The sequence below is a fragment of the Centruroides sculpturatus genome, unplaced genomic scaffold, assembly GCF_000671375.1.
Source record: "Centruroides sculpturatus isolate CEXI.00-Female unplaced genomic scaffold, Cexi_2.0 scaffold219, whole genome shotgun sequence".
NCBI lineage: Eukaryota > Metazoa > Arthropoda > Arachnida > Scorpiones > Buthidae > Centruroides > Centruroides sculpturatus.
In genome coordinates, this window is record NW_019384506.1 from 577,898 (window position 1) to 599,873 (window position 21,976).

The 21,976-nt window shown below is 48.1% G+C and overlaps 1 long non-coding RNA gene across 1 annotated transcript; it reads left to right on the plus strand.

Moving 5' to 3' along the window:
- The first annotated feature begins 2,157 nt into the window (after nt 1-2,157).
- LOC111622229 lies at nt 2,158-20,218 on the plus strand. The gene is made up of 3 exons (XR_002756228.1): nt 2,158-2,281; nt 5,100-5,199; nt 20,178-20,218. It is a non-coding gene; the product is annotated as an uncharacterized LOC111622229 (long non-coding RNA).
- Nucleotides 20,219-21,976: the final 1,758 nt, after the last annotated feature.

Genomic DNA, 21,976 nt, shown 5'->3' on the forward strand with positions numbered 1-21,976 from the left:
GGGGGAAAAATACACCTCGTCTACGACGGATATCGTATAATGCCAATGGAAGAAAGAGTAACGGGGCAATCAAGACACTAAGATTGCGGAACTTCTGGAAATGCGCCAAGGACGAATTTTAAACTTCGGAAGTATCGGTAATGCCGGAACGCCGAAGTTGTGCCACACCCCATTTACTTAATCTAAGCGGGGATCTCCGTAATGTAAAATCCCTGCCAACGATTGGTATACCGCGCCGGGCGTTGGCCCAACAACTGAAGAAAAGGCGAAAACCAAAGACCGGATTGATTTGGCAATTTCTTGCCAAAATTTCCTCCAGGAACGAATTTGCTTCCTTTGTATCGCTGCAAGATTTGCGCCAAAAGGTGCAGGACTCCCCCACAAAAGATGTCTCGGAGAAAAGTTCGGAATACGTCCGCCATTTTGTTTAAGATTCTTATTTCGGGAATGAGAAATAAAAGTTTTTTTTTCCTCCCTAAAGAACGAAATGCTAAAACGAGATACGATCTCCGATGGCGCGTTATCCTATGGGCAAAAAGGGCAATAGCCCGAAGCCCCCGCTCACACCGGGTTCCTAACTAATCTTGTATAAAAATAAATACTTCGCGAAAAAATCCCTCGAAGAACAATGTCTTAGGGGACACCGTATAAGGTGTCGACTTAATTCAAATTTGCTGCTTCCCACCAAGCCATAACGCGCCACTGACGATGGCGCGGCAGGCGGTAAGCGCAACAATAATTCTCGTTGCATTTCAGTTAATTATAGTTAATGGACCCTACCGAACGCTTTACACGCGGGCGAAACTATGGGAAATGTTCGTATTCCGCGACGTCGACGACCGATCGCTCGAGTCGAAAGAAACGATTGGTTAGACTGGCCGTGACGTCGATGCCGGTTGTAAATTTTATCGCCGCGTGCATCGAGCTTAAACCAGGGCGTTCGAACTGAGAACTGAAAGAAACTTTTTTCCTAACTCGAAAAACGAACAATTTTGTCAACTTTATATATAATAAGCTTATCAACGCCCGATGAGTATATAATAAAATAATCAACGATCGTCTGAAAGATTGGGCTAGAAGTTGGCTAATTAAATGTTTAGTATAAAGTAATTTGTCATTTGAGGGAGGCGTTAGGCGCCATCTCTTAACTAAATTAATAATTATAATTTTAATAAATTATTAAATAATTAAAAACCTTCCGAAATTAAGTTCTTTTATTCCATAAGGTAATAATTTATGAAATAGAAGAGGAGTGGCAAATTTAACGTGTTGTTAGCTTATGTAAATGGGCAGACACTCGGACCATCCTTTTAATTCGATTCGTATAGTTTCTGTGGCGAGAAACAGATGGCAATACGTTCCTATTCGAAAGCCTACGTCGTTTGACGTCATTCATTCTCTCCGGACAATCGACGCGACCTTTGACCTCCATTTTAATTCGAAACGGCGGAGGAAAACCTCCACCGAAAAGGGTGCGAACTTTCTCTTCGTTTAAAGAACTCGATCGAGCACGGATTAAACTTCGGGTCACATCCTATTTTGAGAAAGAGTTTCGCGGAAATTTTCATCCCCTATTGACGTCACTGTATTTAAAAGTAACCGCTTTGTCGAACAAGATTGTTTAAACCCGTACCGCTCCCACGTGGTAACGAATCGTGCCACGTGCACGGAGCAGTGTTATCCGTTCTTTCGGGTCTTGTGCGTGGAAATTTCGGGTAATTTCTCCCTCGTTTAGACGTTCCGAGGTGGAGGAGAACCCCGCACACGACCACTTTCGTCCGAGTCGCCGGCACAGTAAACTACGACGTCACACGGCTCCGGGTGGGACCGACGGCGCTCTCTCTAGAATCCGACGATCCTTCCGCCGAAGGAAGAAGTTCTCGTCCCGAGACTACACTTTCTCCTTTTTTTCCGAAGTAGTATCGAACCGGGGGGTGCGAGGACTAAAGGGATAGGCCCGAGGAACACGAAGACTGTCTAATAGAAAAGTAGAAGGAAGGGCACCCGCGCGGAAGAGTCTAGCGGTCCGTTAACGAGTGACGCAGGAACCAGTAGGGAGGGCGCGCGGTTCGGATGGCCATCGCCCGATCAGATGGGGAGGAGCCTGTCGTACCTGTTGTGTCTCGTCTCGTGTCTTCACACCTGCTCTGGTAAGTATCGGGGTAGGTTATCTGCTTCGGGCGCGCCTTCTAACTTTACTCCGGACGATTTCGAGCACCCCCACCACTTCCGGTGGTAGAATCTGGGAACGGAGGCCGCTTCCGGAGAACGGGAGAATGACGTAAGGTTTTTTTTTTTTTTTTTTCGGGGGCGAAGGACGAGCACGCGCTGTCGTTTAATTATCACGCCGACAATTCCGTTTCCCGTCGTGGTTTAATCGCAATTTTCCGCGTTATTTTAATTTACCGTCATTAGATGGCAGCACCTCTTCGGAAGTTTAATCTGTTATTAACGGGTGTTATAATACTCGCGTGTAAACGTTCTTTTAATGTTTTCGAGATTTTAAAACATCAAAAACTATTAAAGAACTCGCTGCATAATTTATTCTTTGTTTCCTTTAAACGAGCGCAGGGAGACGAGAAATGTTTTGATAACAAAGTTTGGCTCTGTACTTGTGTAGCGTGGGTGGATGGCGGACAAATGGCAATTTGTTCGGCCGTGTCAATGTTGTGTACGTGTATCTATCATTCGACAGAGACTTTTTCGTGTCTATTTTATACATACACGAAAGCCACCTTCGAAATAATCGTGTTATTTACATCCTCAGACGAAATGACACCCGCTTACGGGTGTGGTATAACAATTAAAAGACACCCGAAAGTGTGACGCTTTATTTAAATTTTACGTGTTGAAGCTCGTGGTAACGTAAAAGCCTCAAACTTGTCAACTTAACCGGACATCTCCCCTTTTCACACGGTACGTAATTAATCGATTTTAATTGTTTATAACTTCCGTTACGATCGATCTCTCGCACTTTTATCGCGCGAAATGGTCGAGTGGCAAAGTTTGGCGCTAGTTTCCGATAAACCCATCGAAGAAATTTCTCAGAAACACCTTAATTTACAGTTTATTTATAGTTTATAGCCTTTACAAACGTAACATTCTATATTTAAGAATTCCATCGTGACGCTCCAGATGGTTACGTTTGAAAAATCTAGTCTGTTTGTAAGGAAGAAATCCTCGTTTATGACAGGTTCCAGGTGACGAAGTACACCAGTAAGTCTATACATTTCGTTACCTCTCGTTTGCGTACGACTGTGTTACGATGTAATGTCTTCTACCTTTAATTTACTTGCCACGAAACGATAAAAACTCCCGGTTCCGAGGTTCTTTATCGTGTATACAAAGGTATTACAGTGACGATGTCCACGCTCTCTGATGCGACCAGCGCGCCTAACAGGAATTTAGGCCTGGGGGTCAAAAATAAAAACAATATTACGTGCGCCCAACGGAAAATAGACACGATAAACCAACAAAACACGAGAACAAAGCAATCTCTGACGATTGCTTTGTTCTCGTATCGTCTCTCCTTACCTGGCCAGTGCAGGATGGTGTCTCCCGTGGCCAGGATAGCTTCTTTTGTGGCGGCGAGTGCAAAGTTCACCCGTCCTCGTCCGTACAAGAGTCTCCTTTTCTGTGCCTAACATGCAGGGATGGCTTCTTTCCTTCCGGTTCCGCTTCAATTCTATCGCGATACGGCAAAAGTCGCGCGAGATCCTAGTAAAAATCGCAGCGGTAGACATACAGTACCGTAATTATGACCCGTATCTGATCGTATTGTATGTAAATTGAAAGACCGTTTAGTGTTTTAAATGATTTTTAATTTAAAAAAAGAAGGTAACGCGCCTTTATCGGGGACTAACTTCATATTAACCGCAATTACGGCGCTTGGCATTCTCTTGAAAAGTCGATTTTTATTCAGTTTTTACCCATTGTAATCCAAAGATTAGTTTTAATTGCCTAAAAGTTAGGCCAAACTAGATTTTTGTTCTTATTGTTTACCATTTCGTCCCTAACCTAAATACGTTTAGCAAAATACGACGTCTCCGATCACTCTTTCCTCACCCCGCTGTTGTGTTACGTCACGCATTGCACCCCTCGACTCCGTTTCCTCTCCATTCATCACCCTTTCGCCAAGCGGGGTGCTGCCGGAAGTCATCGCTTAACCCGGAAGAAGAATCGTAATTCGGTGACGGGAAGTTACGTTAACGTCACTTCTTGTTCCTTACGTCACGCTACGTTACGTCACGTCGCGTCGCGTGGAAAGGATAAGAATTCGAACCCGGAACCATAAGAATTGTTTGTTTTTACAATAGAATTTTCAGTCGTTTACGTCCAGCGGAACCTTTTTTCTGGATTCCTCAGAAAATTGAAAATCCGAGGAATTGCTTCGGAGCGAATCTCGTGATAAACGAGTGCGAGAGGTACGCCCGCCAACCGAGGGGGGATGAAAGAGAAGAGCGAGCTACGCCCCGTGCGGTCCTTCTCTCTCTCATGTAAAATTCAGGCGTCCGCAGAGAGGGGGAGGGAGATGGATGAAGGGTGTGGTCGGTCGAGTTCGAAATCGAAGAGCGCGCGAGACGGCCGACTTCCGGGTCGGACAATGCGGAGCGGGTGGGGTGTCCGCGCCGTTCTCTTTCTCTTCCGTAGGGGGCGGGTTAATAATTTATCCGCTCTGGCTTTTCCGAAAATTAGTCATCGTCCTTCTCCATAGATGGCGCCGAACAATTCGCCGGTCTTCTTCGGAAACGTCACGTCCTCGCGTAAATCCTCCACCTTTAACCTCGGTGAACATTACGCGATTACGTAGTTCTCGGTCACCCCCCCGCGCAATCAATTGAGCTATTTCATTTGATCAATCGAAATCTATATTGTGGCACGTCTTTTTTTATCCCCTGGTGTTACCGGTTGTATGCCCATAATGGGAATACAGTAAAAATTAACAATACCGATTGAAGTCTTCCATTTCCTGTTAGTACGGAGGATTCTAGTGTATTTTTAACCCTCTAATTGTTATAGTTTCGTAGAAATTTCGATGACAGACACACGACCCGACAAATAGGCCGAACCTTTTATAAGTAATTTTCTCTCTTCTTCAGGTGATTCGTGGCTGATCGGTTGTCGATACGGAAACTGGAACACAGAAACTTCTCCGGCACTCACCAGAAAGGACTGTTTCAATCATTGTCTAGAAACAGGGTAAGTACAGTACTTGCATTTCTTAAACCCCCCCCTTAAGAAATTTCAGGGAATGTCAAGGGGGGGGAAGGTGAAATTTCCAGTTTTTCGAAAATAGAGTTGGAGCCAAGTTGGGGCACCCGCACGTACACGCGCTGCGGGCACTCCCGCATGCGGGTCGGAAGGAGGGATGGATGTGGATGACGTAATGTAAGAACCCGCCGTCCTCGGTGTCGTTAAGCTGGTGTTAAACATTAACGTTTCTTGTTACACCACCGGATCGAGTGATGGAAGGGGAGAGAGAGAGAGAGAGAGTCGTGGCAGTTCGAAAGAGAAAGTAGCGAATTGAAGTATAATTAAGTGGCGGAGGGATAATAGAGTGTTTCCATTGTTTTGGTTACGTTTCTCGGAATTTAAACACAGCGAAACGTTTTTTATTTTTCTTTATTTTTTGCTGTTATTTTCGATGGAAGTCGTGATTCCTCTGTGGAAAAAAAAAAAGAATTCCTTTTGCCTCGCGCCGAAACGATTTAAATATTTTAAGATTTTTCCATCGCCTGTGACCTTCTTTAAATTCTATCGATCCGAGAACGCTTTCGCAATTAAATCTCACGCTCGATTTACACGTGACTCGCCAACGCTTGATCCGTTTCTGGTTAACCGAAATCGAATGCCTTTTGGTACGGTATAACGCCACTTCTCGTCCCCAAAAAAACGGTACAAAGCGAGATTTACCGGAAGACGAGCGCCATATTTGAGCGCGGTTACCGTCCACTCATTTCTCGGAAGTGTTGCCAACCTGCATATAATATTAACTCCCGTTTAAAGTGGTATGACGTACGAAACACGTAGAACGTACGTGACTTTTTCTGGGTCCCCGAAATATCGTTTGTTAACCTCCCCCGGTGGACGTACTGTACGTATTGCGTTACGTCCATCGCTGGCGCGCTTTGCGATAATGGAAAGTGGTCCCGGTCTCGAAGGGTCGTCGTAACGCCATTGTCGATGCTCCGTCACGTTACTACTCTCCAAAAATTCTTATTTATCGCTTTTTATTATAGGCTTGGCCTATACGAGAGTTCCGTCTTCTTGCGTAAAACGCAGCGCTCTTTTAACCCTAGCGGGATTTTTTTGATTAATTACTTCACCGGGATCTTTCGGGAGGATTTCCACGTCACTCCGAATGCGGACGCTTTAATTATAAGCCGTTTTACGTCAGCCGCCCGAGTGGCGACGTTGCGTATCGTTCGGACATCCGCCAGGAAGGCCCCAGACAATTCGCAGATATCTGTAAATCGGGCCTCCCCGCCAGCGTGCGTGCGTGCGTGCGAAAGACGGCGGTAAGAACGATCTCTACGTCAAACAGAACTGGCGCAATACGTTCCTTTAACCGCGAGACGTGGAATCGTCCTCGCGCCCAAGATGCCATTGCCGAATATAAGACAACGCCCGTAGGTCACCCCTTTGGCTCGTTTGCATATATATATTTAATATTCTACGGACGGAGGCCCGCGGTTTCTGCAAAATGGGGGGAGATGATCGGCGACCGGGAGGCGCTCGGAAACAGGAAGTGACGAGAGAAGAACCGGAGCGGGCCGAAACGTCTTCCGTTTCGGAACGGCGCGAGCGAAGGGAGGGGTCGCGCCATTAATAACCGCCGGTCGCGTGTCATTAACGACGTCCGCCGGGTTTACGCGAAGGACGGAGATCGAGAACGCGGCTCTTCCTCCCTTCACGCTCCGCCGAGCGCGCGGATGACGGCGGAAAACTCCGCACTTAATCACCAGCCCCGCACGAGGCGGGGGCAGCCTGGTACTCGGGCCCGCCGCCCTCCGGCCGGATTGGGGCGGCGGGCCGAGGAGCGAGGGGGGAGCGGTAAGACGATCCGCGCCCTCTCGGGACGGGCGAGGCGTCGATCAATTATCTGGATTGCAGTCACACGATCCGGCGGGCGACGGGGAGCCACTTTCCACTTAAAAACTTTGGGTCGTCTGCGCGACTGCGGCACTTACTCCTCGGAAACGGAAACCGTGTTTGTCCTGCCCGCTGTTGACTATGGCTTCGATTTCTGTTTGTCTTCCATAACTTCGGCTCCTCTCGGGTCCGGCTCGGGTTCCCACCCTCCTCTCTCTCGTTCTTCCTCCCCCCTCTCGGGCCCCCGACCGAGAATATCCTAGTTTAATTTAGGAAGGCGCCTCCTTCGCTAAGTGACGTCGCGCTGTCGCGGCGCGACGCGCTCGCCATCACACGATTCCCATCTCGTCCGGGCGGCGGAGGATTGAAAAACGGCCGAGATCTCCCGTCCTCCTTTCGCCACCGCCTCCCCCGGGGCCGCCCGTCGCCGTCCGGACGGCCGAGATGCCAAAAAGATCCCGGAAAACCGCATTTTCCGGAAAAATGCGCCCGGGATAAGAGTCTTTTCCGTAATTTTTGGTTTCCTTAAAGGGGAATTTCCTTCCCTCGGGCTTTGGAAGAGACGGCGCGTCCGACGGAAGTGCGACGCGAAGCGGAGGCGATGACGACGCATCCGTTTCCAGTCTTAAAATTTTGCCATTCTTCGCGTGCGTCGTCGGACGAAGAGAGGGAAACAGCGCGCGCGGGGGCGGAATCGGTTTCCATCCTCCCTTCGTCCGCCCAGTCCGTCTGCTCGGCGCCTTCTCTTTAATCTCCCTCTCTGCCTCTTCTGCCATCCGGACTCGTTACCGTAATCTTCCTCCTCCGCTTTTTCAACCCTTTTAAGTTCCGCAACGATTAGTTCTCCTATCGCGTCGGGGTTCTACTTCCGCTCCCCGACCGGAAACGGGGGAAACGTCATCCCGCCATTCTTCTCTTTCGCGGGTTAAGTTGGGGGTGTAGCTCGAGTTCCGGGGAGCCGTTTGTCGAGGACGGATTCAAATTTTCCGGTTTGGAGTCGGTCCCTGGCTTAAATCCGTCGTCCGTCGGGTATCGGGCCCGGAAAGGGAAGAAAGTGGCCAAGGGTGGGGTCGAGAGAGAGAGCGTCGAGGCAGACGGGCGTCGCTCTGACCCAACGCGGTGTGACGGAGACGTATCACGTGTTGCGCGCCGTCGACGCCAGACTGTCGGATCGGCGGCCGTTCAACAAGTCTCCCTTCTTAAATCCCTTTCTGCAAATAATGGCGATGTTTATCGCGGATTGCCGACCGCTATTCGGTTGTTTCTCCCTCCTCCATTCGTCCCTTCCGGTTCTATCTGCCTCTTCCCCCGTTCCCCCGTTACGGAGGAAGAAGCCCGAGATGTAACGACCGGTCCGACACCCATTGCCGCGTACTAATTCACTGTCTTACTGGCTCGTTAAGGAACAATGGCAAAGTTCAAAGGTCGGGAGTGGGTGTCGGTTCTTCGCTGGCGCCTCTGGCCTCGTTTAAGTCGCTTCCGACGCCGCCGCCGTTAGCGCGACGACGCCGACGCCGACCGGCGCGGCGCGATTCGATTCCGCAGTTCCATTAGGATAATGCACTTCCGTCTTCCTTCCGGAGATCTCGTTACGGAACGGAACGAAATTTGTGCATTGGCGGCGTCGCCGATTACCCGCGGTCGTCGGCGCGTCACGCCACCAACGGCAGTTTTTTTCTAACTTTTTAAATTATTCTTGGATTTCTGGTAGCGCCCGTTTGGCGGCGCTTGGCAAATCTCCGTCAGGGGGGAAAGTTCGCGGCCAAATCTCGTTATCGGCGTAACCAGACCGTCCCGAACGGGAGAGGGGGCGCCACCATTCCATAGCGGTCGGTTACGTCGAATCTCGCGCAAATCTCCGAGAATATCCGCAATTTCATCTCCGCCGCCTCCACCCACGCTCTTTAAACGGCATTAGGGGGTTTAAAAGAAAGATCGTCCCCCGCGGCCGGCAACACTGCCGCAAAGGGGGGAGCCTTCCGTAGCTCTCTGCCTCCTTTTTTTGTTTCTAGCTGCCGACACACGCGGGGTTCTTTGATGGTCGAGCGTTAACGCCCACGACGTACGAAACGAGACGAACGACTTTCGTGACCCGACCGTGACCGAATCGTGACGCGTCCCGGATGCCTAGCGTTCTCGTGATATACCGAATTGTCAGATAGGGCGGGTGGGCGTCGGACTAGTCGAAACAATGGAAAAGACGCTCTTCCCTCCCCGCCTCCGAATTCCTCACGGAAAAGGGGTGAGCCACGAAAACCGGGAGAGAGTTTCCGTCGTAAATCCTCCATCGACGGTGGTAAACGGAAAAAAATCCTCTTTCGAAAACGTTTCCCTCCTTTACCGTTTTGCCGGCCTTGGAGTGGCGGTTTTTTTTTTGTTTTTTGTCGACACGTCACACCGGAAATCCCCGCCACGTCCTCGAAATTCCGATTCCGCCCTCCCGACTGCGCCGGTTTTCTCAATTTCGTTTTCCAACGGGGATGTCTGGAGATAGAGAGAGATTCCGGACGAAGTTCCGTTATTCGTACGACTCGTTGAGGACGGGGTGAGGTTAAGCTAGAGGTCTTCCGCGCGCTTCTAAACGTGCAAGAGTTAACTTTCGGAGGGTACAAAGATCGAAATACTCGTAACTCTCGAACGTTTACAGTGTTGTATAACCCGTATATCGTTTCTTTACAAAGTGTGAGTCGGGGGGTGTGGTTTAAACGCGTGCAACCCGCTTGCGTGTCGTTTCGCATTTGTATTCTCTAAACCCCCATTTCCACTCGTCGGAAGAGGTTTGCGCGTGAGGTAGACTAGTTCGGTTCTTCCCGTCCTCGACCCCGTTCCCCGTAGGGAAGTCCCCGTCCATCCTTCGAAAGTTGCATTCTTCCACAAAAGAAAAATCACAGGGATCATCAAAATTTGGTAGGGTGGAGAATCTCTTACGCAAGGTTAAAAAAAATAAAAGAAAAAACCGATTTAGTCCGTAGAAAATTTGTGATCCAGCTGCTTACAAATCGTGAATTTACGAACGTCGTGTTACATACGTACAGTACACCGCGTGTGCGTGACGAACGTGGACGGATCGACCCAATTTCTTTATCTTCGCCGTTTCGACCATTTCGTTTCCCCCCCGACGCCATTTCTTTAATTAAATTAGACTTTTAAACCCTTCGATTCGACTGGACGGGATCAAAATTTTCGTGTTCCGTAATTTTAAACGTGTTCACGCTTTTGTTATCTTCGTGACACCGGGAAAATTGAACGTGTGCAGTTTTTGATTAGAGAAAGAACACCGCGCGTCCAGGGATGATTACGAACGATTCTCCTGTCACTTTTTACAATATTTCCGTTACCGTTCCTCCAATAGAAAGTTCGTAATCAAATTTTCTACTCGACGCCCATTTAAAGTTTGGCCCGGTCGGACGTAATTAAAGAAAATTACGTGGGAAGCAATTACATCACCCCGGAGCAGTTTTAGGGATATATTCCGACTCCACCCCTCCCGACGTCCGGAATCCTTGGACGCGCGCGCGCGTTGCCTTCCGTCGCGTGACGTAACGGAGTCGGAAGGATGTCGTCGTCGTCGCCCGTAATCGAATCGGCCGGACTACCCAGCGCCACCACCCGGGCTCGCGCCCTCCCGTGTCGAGTTTACTCGGCCTCCGGCGCGAGGTAATGTGACGACAACGATTGGATCCTCCATCCATCATCCCAGGGGTAGGCCGATTGGACCCCCGGGCCTCGGCCTCTATTAGCCTCGTCTCCTAATGCAACCGGACGCTTCTAATTCCCAGGCTTTCGGGGGAGGCGAGGGTGCACCCCCGTGTTGGGGGTGGTACGCCAGCTTCCTCCTCCTCCTGTCTATCAGAGTTTTTCTTCATTTTCCAGAAAATAATTACGATACGCGCCTGAAGAAAGAAAAAAAAAAGAAGGGGGAATCGGGCGACACCCGAGGGAGCGAGAAGTAAATTACGGATTGGCGGTAAGAAGGGAAACCGAATACAACGGAGGCCGGGGTTCCCCCTACTTTATTTAATAACCGGGACGCTCCCCTTTTACTCCGCCCGCGGGAAGAAGAAAAAATATAATCGGGGGTGAGCGACGTCACAACGCCGTAATTAAGAAGTGCCACACTTAGCGGCTTCCGAAACCCGAAAAATTCGGTAGATAGGCGAAAGTGGTACCACCAGTACGCTAACGGCGCGGAAGGGGAGGTTCCGAAAGTGGCACCGACTGGAACCGGGGGGGAGGGAGTGTACCGTACGAAGTTCGCTTCTCTCCAGACGTCATTCGGTTGTGTTACATAGCGTTTCTACTGCATATTTGAAAGCGGCTTTTCTCCGAAACACGGGATCTACGACGTAACTCTTCCTCGTTACTTATTCATACATATCGACAGAAATTATCGTATCAATTCTTCATACGTGCACATTATTCAAATGTAACACATCACTTCACGCACGTCATTGTGGATCTGGCACGAAGTGATTTGTTACATTTTTCGCTAGTTACGACCGAATGCAACGCAGTGGTAAGAGTTTGTTTTCTTCGAATCCGTTCTATACTTTCTCTATACCCTTCCTCCTCCTCCCCTTCATTACACCCAACGCTTTTCTCACGTTTAATTCGCGATAAATCTTCTTTAACCGTAACTTATTTTTCTTACGCCATTTCTACTTTATCATAGTTTAACCGGGTCGACTTTTACGCTGTCACGATCGTAACCTCTTCCACTTCGATATTTCCGTCCTCTGCCAAACATTTACGTCGTTTCCAATCTACCAGATTAATGCCAATTAAAAAACGCAAAAAAAAAAATAAAAAAAGAAAACGTTTCTTAACGTTTTCGTCACGTCGTTTGCCGTATGCGACATTAATATTATAATAAACATCAAACCACGTTCGACCGTTGGAAATCTCGCGAGAAAAATTCAAAANCAACCGAGGGGGGATGGAAGAGAAGAGCGAGCTACGCCCCGTGCGGTCCTTCTCTCTCTCATGTAAAATTCAGGCGTCCGCAGAGAGGGGGAGGGGGAGGAGCCTGTCGTACCTGTTGTGTCTCGTCTCGTGTCTTCACACCTGCTCTGGTAAGTATCGGGGTAGGTTATCCGCTTCGGGCGCGCCTTCTAACTTTACTCCGGACGATTTCGAGCACCCCCACCACTTCCGGTGGTAGAATCTGGGAACGGAGGCCGCTTCCGGAGAACGGGAGAATGACGTAAGGTTTTTTTTTTTTTTTTTTTCGGGGGCGAAGGACGAGCACGCGCTGTCGTTTAATTATCACGCCGACAATTCCGTTTCCCGTCGTGGTTTAATCGCAATTTTCCGCGTTATTTTAATTTACCGTCATTAGATGGCAGCACCTCTTCGGAAGTTTAATCTGTTATTAACGGGTGTTATAATACTCGCGTGTAAACGTTCTTTTAATGTTTTCGAGATTTTAAAACATCAAAAACTATTAAAGAACTCGCTGCATAATTTATTCTTTGTTTCCTTTAAACGAGCGCAGGGAGACGAGAAATGTTTTGATAACAAAGTTTGACTCTGTACTTGTGTAGCGTGGGTGGATGGCGGACAAATGGCAATTTGTTCGGCCGTGTCAATGTTGTGTACGTGTATCTATCATTCGACAGAGACTTTTTCGTGTCTATTTTATACATACACGAAAGCCACCTTCGAAATAATCGTGTTATTTACATCCTCAGACGAAATGATACCCGCTTACGGGTGTGGTATAACAATTAAAAGACACCCGAAAGTGTGACGCTTTATTTAAATTTTACGTGTTGAAGCTCGTGGTAACGTAAAAGCCTCAAACTTGTCAACTTAACCGGACATCTCCCCTTTTCACACGGTACGTAATTAATCGATTTTAATTGTTTATAACTTCCGTTACGATCGATCTCTCGCACTTTTATCGCGCGAAATGGTCGAGTGGCAAAGTTTGGCGCTAGTTTCCGATAAACCCATCGAAGAAATTTCTCAGAAACACCTTAATTTACAGTTTATTTATAGTTTATAGCCTTTACAAACGTAACATTCTATATTTAAGAATTCCATCGTGACGCTCCAGATGGTTACGTTTGAAAAATCTAGTCTGTTTGTAAGGAAGAAATCCTCGTTTATGACAGGTTCCAGGTGACGAAGTACACCAGTAAGTCTATACATTTCGTTACCTCTCGTTTGCGTACGACTGTGTTACGATGTAATGTCTTCTACCTTTAATTTACTTGCCACGAAACGATAAAAACTCCCGGTTCCGAGGTTCTTTATCGTGTATACAAAGGTATTACAGTGACGATGTCCACGCTCTCTGATGCGACCAGCGCGCCTAACAGGAATTTAGGCCTGGGGGTCAAAAATAAAAACAATATTACGTGCGCCCAACGGAAAATAGACGCGATAAACCAACAAAACACGAGAACAAAGCAATCGCTGACGATTGCTTTGTTCTCGTATCGTCTCTCCTTACCTGGCCAGTGCAGGATGGTGTCTCCCGTGGCCAGGATAGCTTCTTTTGTGGCGGCGAGTGCAAAGTTCACCCGTCCTCGTCCGTACAAGAGTCTCCTTTTCTGTGCCTAACATGCAGGGATGGCTTCTTTCCTTCCGGTTCCGCTTCAATTCTATCGCGATACGACAAAAGTCGCGCGAGATCCTAGTAAAAATCGCAGCGGTAGACGTACAGTACCGTAATTATGACCCGTATCTGATCGTATTGTATGTAAATTGAAAGACCGTTTAGTGTTTTAAATGATTTTTAATTTAAAAAAAGAAGGTAACGCGCCTTTATCGGGGACTAACTTCATATTAACCGCAATTACGGCGCTTGGCATTCTCTTGAAAAGTCGATTTTTATTCNGGGGGGGAGGGAGTGTACCGTACGAAGTTCGCTTCTCTCCAGACGTCATTCGGTTGTGTTACATAGCGTTTCTACTGCATATTTGAAAGCGGCTTTTCTCCGAAACACGGGATCTACGACGTAACTCTTCCTCGTTACTTATTCATACATATCGACAGAAATTATCGTATCAATTCTTCATACGTGCACATTATTCAAATGTAACACATCACTTCACGCACGTCATTGTGGATCTGGCACGAAGTGATTTGTTACATTTTTCGCTAGTTACGACCGAATGCAACGCAGTGGTAAGAGTTTGTTTTCTTCGAATCCGTTCTATACTTTCTCTATACCCTTCCTCCTCCTCCCCTTCATTACACCCAACGCTTTTCTCACGTTTAATTCGCGATAAATCTTCTTTAACCGTAACTTATTTTTCTTACGCCATTTCTACTTTATCATAGTTTAACCGGGTCGACTTTTACGCTGTCACGATCGTAACCTCTTCCACTTCGATATTTCCGTCCTCTGCCAAACATTTACGTCGTTTCCAATCTACCAGATTAATGCCAATTAAAAAACGCAAAAAAAAATAAAAAAAGAAAACGTTTCTTAACGTTTTCGTCACGTCGTTTGCCGTATGCGACATTAATATTATAATAAACATCAAACCACGTTCGACCGTTGGAAATCTCGCGAGAAAAATTCAAAATTTTAAAATTTTTTTTTCACTCGCTTAAGTGTTGCCAGGACGTAATCGTAATTTAAATAGGGAAATTAAAAAAAAAATTATGCTGCTACGTAATTTTAATTATTAATCGATTGTTTTAACTGTAAAATTAGTAATTAAACTTATATTTATTTCTTTAATCGACATTAATTTATATATTTTTGTGATTTTCCAAGAGGGTGGAACTCCCGTTTCGGGCGTCGTCTGGCCTCTCTCTCTTCGGCCTTAATTACACATCTGTACTTTATTAACGGTGCGAAGAATATAAATTCGGTCTAACGAAACGGTGTACAAGTACAAATTAACCCGAAATTTAGTTTTGTTGGAAGAATTAAGAAACAAATTACTTGTAACACGTAAACGCCATCATCCCGCTACGTATGAAATTCGAGTCTTACGTGTTAAATATGGACTCGTCCCGGCAGAAACCCTTTTTTAAAACTAGTATACGAGCCGGCATGTACTACTGTACTGTATATAAATTAACAATTACATAATGGGAAAGACTTAAAGACCCGATCGTCCAATTACAGCGCAGTTTTATCGTGATTTTCTATAGTATAGAGTGATGGTTTCGGGATTAAATTGTGTGTGTTTTTAATAAGAGAAATGGGTATGTCGTTACTACGAATTTCGTAAGTTATTGTCGAGCGAGTCTGGACAATGGTTGGCTTCAAAATATTGGATCGTGATCCAAACGTCTACTCGAAACCGGATCTGCTCGTGGCATTAACAGAAAAAAAAAAAAAAAAAAGTGTACGTTTTAAAATATCTGCATTTGACAATTGTTTGAAAAGGTCGTCTCCATCCTACCGGCGCTTAACGATCTTTTCAGATGATAAATGACGTCACAATAACGGTCCGGGAATTCCCGGACTTGTAAAATTTTCGTTTCTTCGGCTACTCGAGAGGGAGTTTGTACGCGTTGTATTATTAGTTGTGTATATAAACTGTTACTAACTTGGCTTTTTTATCATCCCATTTGTAAGTAGAGGGTAGGGTAATATGGCGCGTGGTCAATTTCCCAACCCTTTATCAATATAATGTTCGATGTTTCTCGATTGGGTTATCTTTTCGCTGGAGTCCATTTTGCCAAGTGTTTTTTCTTTTTCGTTTTTTCATCGTTAGGGGGGGGTCCTATTTGCTGTGTAAAACTCCATTTTCTAGTCTGATTTACCGTCTTTCCGGGATTTCCACCTTGAGAATGGAGTAGAGAGTGGGATCCGGTGGGAGAAAAGTTTTGTTTGCAATTTTACGGAGTGTGGAAGACAAAAGGCGAAGGGTGGACGAGGGGGGAGGAATTATCTGTCCGACGCTGTAAAAGCTGGCCTAAACGACGGCATCTTTAGATAACGTATCGGAAATGGCGGCCATAAAGCTCTCGTAATCCCGACTCGGTATGGTCGTCCCGGCTAATTGCCAAGTTACGTGTGCCGTTGCGAACGGCCTTTTGCGCATCCCCCCTTTCTTCTCTCGCTTATTTTTCAAGGATTACAAAGGGTGTGGCCGATGGTGGATGGGGTCGATCCACGCCCTTCTTTATGGATGCTTCCATTTGGCGAAAGGGCGATTTTTCTACGCAGACGGAAGCTTTCTATTCCTTGTCTTGGCGGAAATTTGTAACTCCCTCCCATTTCAAAACGTGGAGGATGAGTCGCCCCCTCGTCGATTTAACGGATCCCGTGCTGCGGGGGGTTCCAGCGACGATCGCTTCTTCCTGGTCGGGGGGAATGGCGTGCGGTCGATGCAAACTCATCCGGAAGATAATTTAGCGAAAGGAAGGCGAAAACTTGGGCAAACAAGAGAACCGCGCGCCTGTGACAAGTCGTGACGTATGGACTTTTCCATCACGATCTTTCGTGCCACACACCGGAAGTGACTTCAATCTACTCTCTAGTTTCCGGACGATCTAATGCATTGTGGGATAGTGTATGCCCGTCTGTCAATATACCTTCCATTAGGAGGCCACCCGCTTTCGTCTCCGTAACCACTCAGCGGGGGGAGGTGATTTTCGTTTATAAAAAGGGAAAGCCGACGTCTGTCTGTCCTCCATTCCGAGTTCGAATTCGCGTTCGGAGGCAGTAAAAGGTCAGAATACTGCCGAAACAAAAAAAAGGAGGGGGAGTGTATCAATCTCCATCGATACTTCTCCTCCCGCTCGGAAGTCGACGTCATACGAAGGATGGATGAGCCTTCTCTTGGCCCACCGAAGCGATAATGGACAGAGAAGAGACCCGGAAAGAAGTTGACCCCCCTTGTCTTCCGCTCCCTTTATGAAACATTTTAAATCCTTTGCTTTCTATATTTAGACAGTTTTGTCACGAGGGGGGAACAACCGACGTCACAGAAAGAACTTGGGAGGGGAATCTCGTATCGTTTACCTATCGAAAGGGGAGGGGAATTGCTGACGAATAAAAGTGAAAAGCGATGGTATCGAAGAGTCTATCGAGAAAGGGGCGATCCAAAATTCGTAGTGGCCTTGAGAGAGGTGGATATTGCTCTCCTGTATAAATAAACACGTCGGCTCGGGGACGAAAATAGACCAGACGAAAACGAATCTTCTATGTACTTCCAGGAGTGGCCGATTTTCCGGGTGGTGCAGTGAAGATCATCCGACAAACTAGCTCGACCGGATCCCGTGTTCTACAAACTCGCTTCCCCCCGTTAATCCCCCCACGAAAGTCGACGCCACTCGTTATTAATTGAGACGATACATAAATCGTTGATGAACCGTCACGCGCGTCGTGGCTTCAGGCTTCTCTTGACGACACCCCCGAGACTTCACTTCATTATGCAACATCCTTTCTTACTCTCCATTTGTCTTAACTTTCGCTTTCTTTTTATCTCCCCGTTCTAGATTCCAACTTTCAACCCCCCGAAGGGGTTGTTGGTCTTTTTAAGTGGGGACAGTTCGGTACTGGAAAACTCCTTACCCTCGATCGGATCCGTGGTTTAGATTCTCGAAAGATCGAGCATCCCCGGTTTACTTCCGCCACGTGTTTGATTTGGAGCCACCTCTTTGAGAGGACCAGAGGAGCTATTATACACCAAACGCCATCGACCGGATACCGGGAAAGCCTCCTTTCTCCGCACGTGCGACGGAATCGAAGCGTTTCTTGGAAGAATGAGGTTCCTCATCGATCTTCCTTCTCCGACTCGACTTATTATTATTTGCCGTTTGGCCGGAAAACGTCCAGGTGGCATCGTCCGCCCGTATTTCCGGTCGTCACCGAAGGGTTTCGAATTCCCGGAACGGTCCACGCGGCGCGAAGAAGGTGGCCATGAATGACCTCACGTGATCACACCCCGCATTCTGTATAATGTCTGCAAATTCTTTGCACCGTATCGGGGTGTTGCCGAAGAAAATCTGCAAGTTTTCTCAGTGTATAAATGCCCCACGAGAAGGAGGGACGGCGTGAATTTTTATTTAACCGTCCCAAGAGATGGGACTCCATTTTAAGCTTCGAACGGGGGGTTTCGTAGAAAACGAGAGTTTTTTTCGGCCCCGGAAATAAGTTTTCTAGAGCTCCACCCCCTTAAAAGTCAATGTGACGAGAGAATTATTGTGTTTTTCTGCGGAGAAGTAGGGAGAAGAGCTTTATCGGAACTTTATAGCTCGGTCTGATACAGCGGGGGGTCGGTCGCCCTAGCAACGGTAGATAAACAAGAAAATTCGCTTTTCTTACCCCCCCGGTCGCTAGACGGCGCGCCGGAAACTCGGCTGGCAGTTTTCGGCCCGGCCCGGACCCCGACTCGGCCGGGCACGGGGTCGTTCCGCCTACGCCCTCGACCCCGGAGGGTGGAAGGAGACGTCCCTCCTCGCGTTACAACGCTACGTGACGGCGCGGACTTCTCCGCTGCCAGGGGTCGAAGGTCGCTCGTTCGTCATCCGGGCCCTCCCGAACTATTCGACTCCCCTCGGGAAGTATGTCCGCGGAAGGAAAGCCCCTTACAGAAAGAAATGTCCACGGAAAATCCTACTGGAGGTCGGTCGAAGGTCAAAGGGTTAAAGGTCGTAAAATCCGGCTTTACTTACAACCGACGGGGAAACCCGGGTGGTAAAATTGCTTTTCTTCCGCCGACAGACTCGAGGGAGGTAGAAATTCGCTTCTAGGCAGTTAGGAGGTGTTCACGCGGGAGAACACGTCACGTCACGCGAAGCGGCATCATTTCGCCTGTCCAGGAGAGCGTGAGGGAGATACTCCTTAATGCCTTGTATCGGTGTCGCGGCTCTTTTCCGCCCAAAGAAGACGGGATGACTGACGAGCCGGGACTTCCTCCTTCCCGATTTGCCACGTGACCGGGGATCACTTTCGGTCATCCCTTCTTAACCTCGAATTTACGAGGGAAGATTGCGTCGGGCTCCCTTTCCATCTTTGGATATAAAGACGAGAACGGCTGAAAAATCTGTCTCTCGTGCATCCAATTGGATGGATTATGAAGATCTGTAGGGGCAGAGGTTTAAAAAAACCTGCCAACTTGACCTTTCGGTCTCCAGTATTGGCCATCTTTCAGTTGCAAAAGTCCGTCCGTGTTTCGCTCTCTTCCGTTGGAATTTTCGGATTCTACGGAGAGGAGTCCGGAATAATCCTCAATCTCCAAAGATGCCATAGGAATAAGAGGATAAGAAAGGGGTGGGAGGGTGGGGCCTCGTGCGAAAATGCCTACTAATAACCCATTTTTGGACCTCCGTCACGGTAATAGCCGGTTGCGTCCGCCGAAAAACGTCCAAATTACACACGATGACGCGATTACGATTGTTGGCGCGCGCATTGTGCCGCCGAAAGACCACACCCCGCATTCAACGCCACTGCCTCTGCCTCTTCTCATTAACTTTCCTTTCTTCGCCGAACGTTTAGAGTCGGAAGAGGTCGGGAACGAAGAAAACAATCGCCCCTCCGTCACGCGCACGGAATGACTAAAAGGGGATGATGCGAATGACGTAGTCGTCTGTTCGACCCGAGTGACTTTATCTGGGACGGGTGGGGCTATCGGGAATCCAGACAGGTACGCTCCAGTCTCGTAGCATAAGTATCGATTCCTATAGCGAGTAACTTAAGTAGTGACGTGTTTTTAATAGGAATACAGTAACGTTATTAAGAATATTCGTCACGAGGAAGGTATAGAGGACCCATAGACGTGTGTGGTTTTGTATCATCGCTGCAGTAACAATAGTTATATATATACAGATTTTTGGTTTTATTTTTGTTACAGTCTCGTTTCTGGTATCGATTTTCCCCCTTTTTTTTTTTATAGATTATCGACATTTATAGGGCCTCGTGGTAGAGATAATGTTTAATCTTTGTTGGAGAAAAATCTATAAAAATACACTCGTTACGCATATAACTTTAAAGAACAATTCGGTTCGAACTGTTGTTTAACACCTTGCAACAAGAGGAAGAAGACCAGAGAAACACCTGTAAGGATGGTGTATAAATTGGGTTTCACTTTAACAGAAGTTACTGCCTAGTGTTTACCCTCAAACAATGGGAAAATAATGATTACAGGTGTGAAATTTTGTCATTTCAGGAGTCGATGGGCCGGATGGAGGGAGCCCGAGGAATGTCGATGCCAACGAACAGTGGAAGAAGAAGAGTTAACGGAACCCGAGGTGGACTTAGAGTGTAGCCAGTGAGTATATTGTTTCTTTCGCTTCGGGGGTCGGAAATTACGCGTTGTATTGCGGGGTGGGTGAAATTCGGCACACCTCTAGACCGCTTGGTAGGCCTCCCACCGTTCGGGATGGAGCCACTCGGAGGCATCTGGTCTTTTCCCAGACTACCCGTCGATCGGCGTGGCGCGCCAACCAAACCGGTGTTTTCGATTCGCGAAATTCGACACCTTTGTGAGGGGGGAGTCGGAGACTTCCTTCCTTCCCCGCCGGAAGTGGTCCGGAAAAATATGCGCGCGCGAGGCAACAAGTGTTCGGGAAACGAGGGCGGAGGGGGTGGAAAGGAGGAAGAGCCCGGGGCCGACGGTTAGTGGCGAGAACAAAGGGAAGACAAAAAGAGGCCGATTGATTGATGGAGGTTAGTGAATCGCGTCGAGTCTCCATTGTGTCCGTCGTTTAAGGAGCGATAGCGGCGCTAACGATTAATGTTAACAACATTTCTTCTTTCACTTTATCTCCCTTCGGTTCGAGAGTCTCTCACCTTTCGAATCCCCTTTCACCCCCTTCCTTCCGGCCCCTTGGCGCTATCTCCAAGTTCTAGAAGAACCTTATTCGGATGTAAAGATGGTAGGGACCAAGACCTAGCGCTTTGCACGGGTTCCTTCGTTCCCGGAGCGCCATCGTCCTCGTCTCTTCCTACAAATTGGTAAGGAAGCCGATCCGACGCCGCGCGGCGCGTTAGTTCGGCGCGCGCCGGCCGACCTTACTCGAGGTCAAAGGTCGACGACGCGTTCGGTCGGAAGCAGGCCGCGCCGTCATAAATCTAACCTAAGAAATAGAAGAGCGGCGCGGGTCGCGCCTAATTCGTGACGGCACGCGTGACACGACCGCCGCTTAACAATGGCGGGGCGGAAGAGCGGCAGGTGTCTGCCCCGGGGGCCCTCGGCGCGCAGTCTGCCGTCCCACTTTTCGGGTCCTCGTCGGCTCGGCCGGCGGGCCGCGGGCCGTCACGCAGCCGGAAAGCGGCGCCCGCCGGCCGAAACCGGAGAGAGCGTGACGATCGATGGTCGACGTCACGGCTGTCACTCTGGAATTTCGCAATAAAAGAATGGTTATGCGCCCTTAAAGTAAAATACGAGTCGAGAGAAGACACACACACTCTCTCTCTCCACCCCGCGTTAATCGACCCCGTCCGACTTAACAGGTGCGGGCGTCTCTTATCTCTTCCTTTCCGGCCCGATCTCTCCCGTTTCTAGGGGAATTAAACACGGACGGGGGAAAATCCTCCGTCCGTTTATTTTCGTTGCAAGGGGGCGCGACGCAGTCGGCGAGAATGGCCATTTGAAATAATTGTTCCAGTTGAGATTTTGTGTCGACGTTCCGATCCTCTTTGTTAAGAGGAGGGAGAATGAAGACTCGGTGTTTTCAATTGTGATCTCATCCAGAATTGCTGTTTTCTCGCGCCACAAATCTATGTACAGTACGTGAAGAGTACGAGGATCGGAAGTGAAATGCGTTGCCAAAGCCGAAAGTAATAAAGTACGGTGTGTGTTCCGAGTTGGTAGCGGAGTATCGTTGGCAACTAATCTTTATTTCGTGTCTTACACATTGTTAAGAACGGAGGGAAGTGTTTTTAGTGGATTCGGTTGGTTCGGAGGATGTTCGGCGGTTCGAACTCGGAGGAGTAAGACCTTACGAAGTGGAAAAAAAATGACGA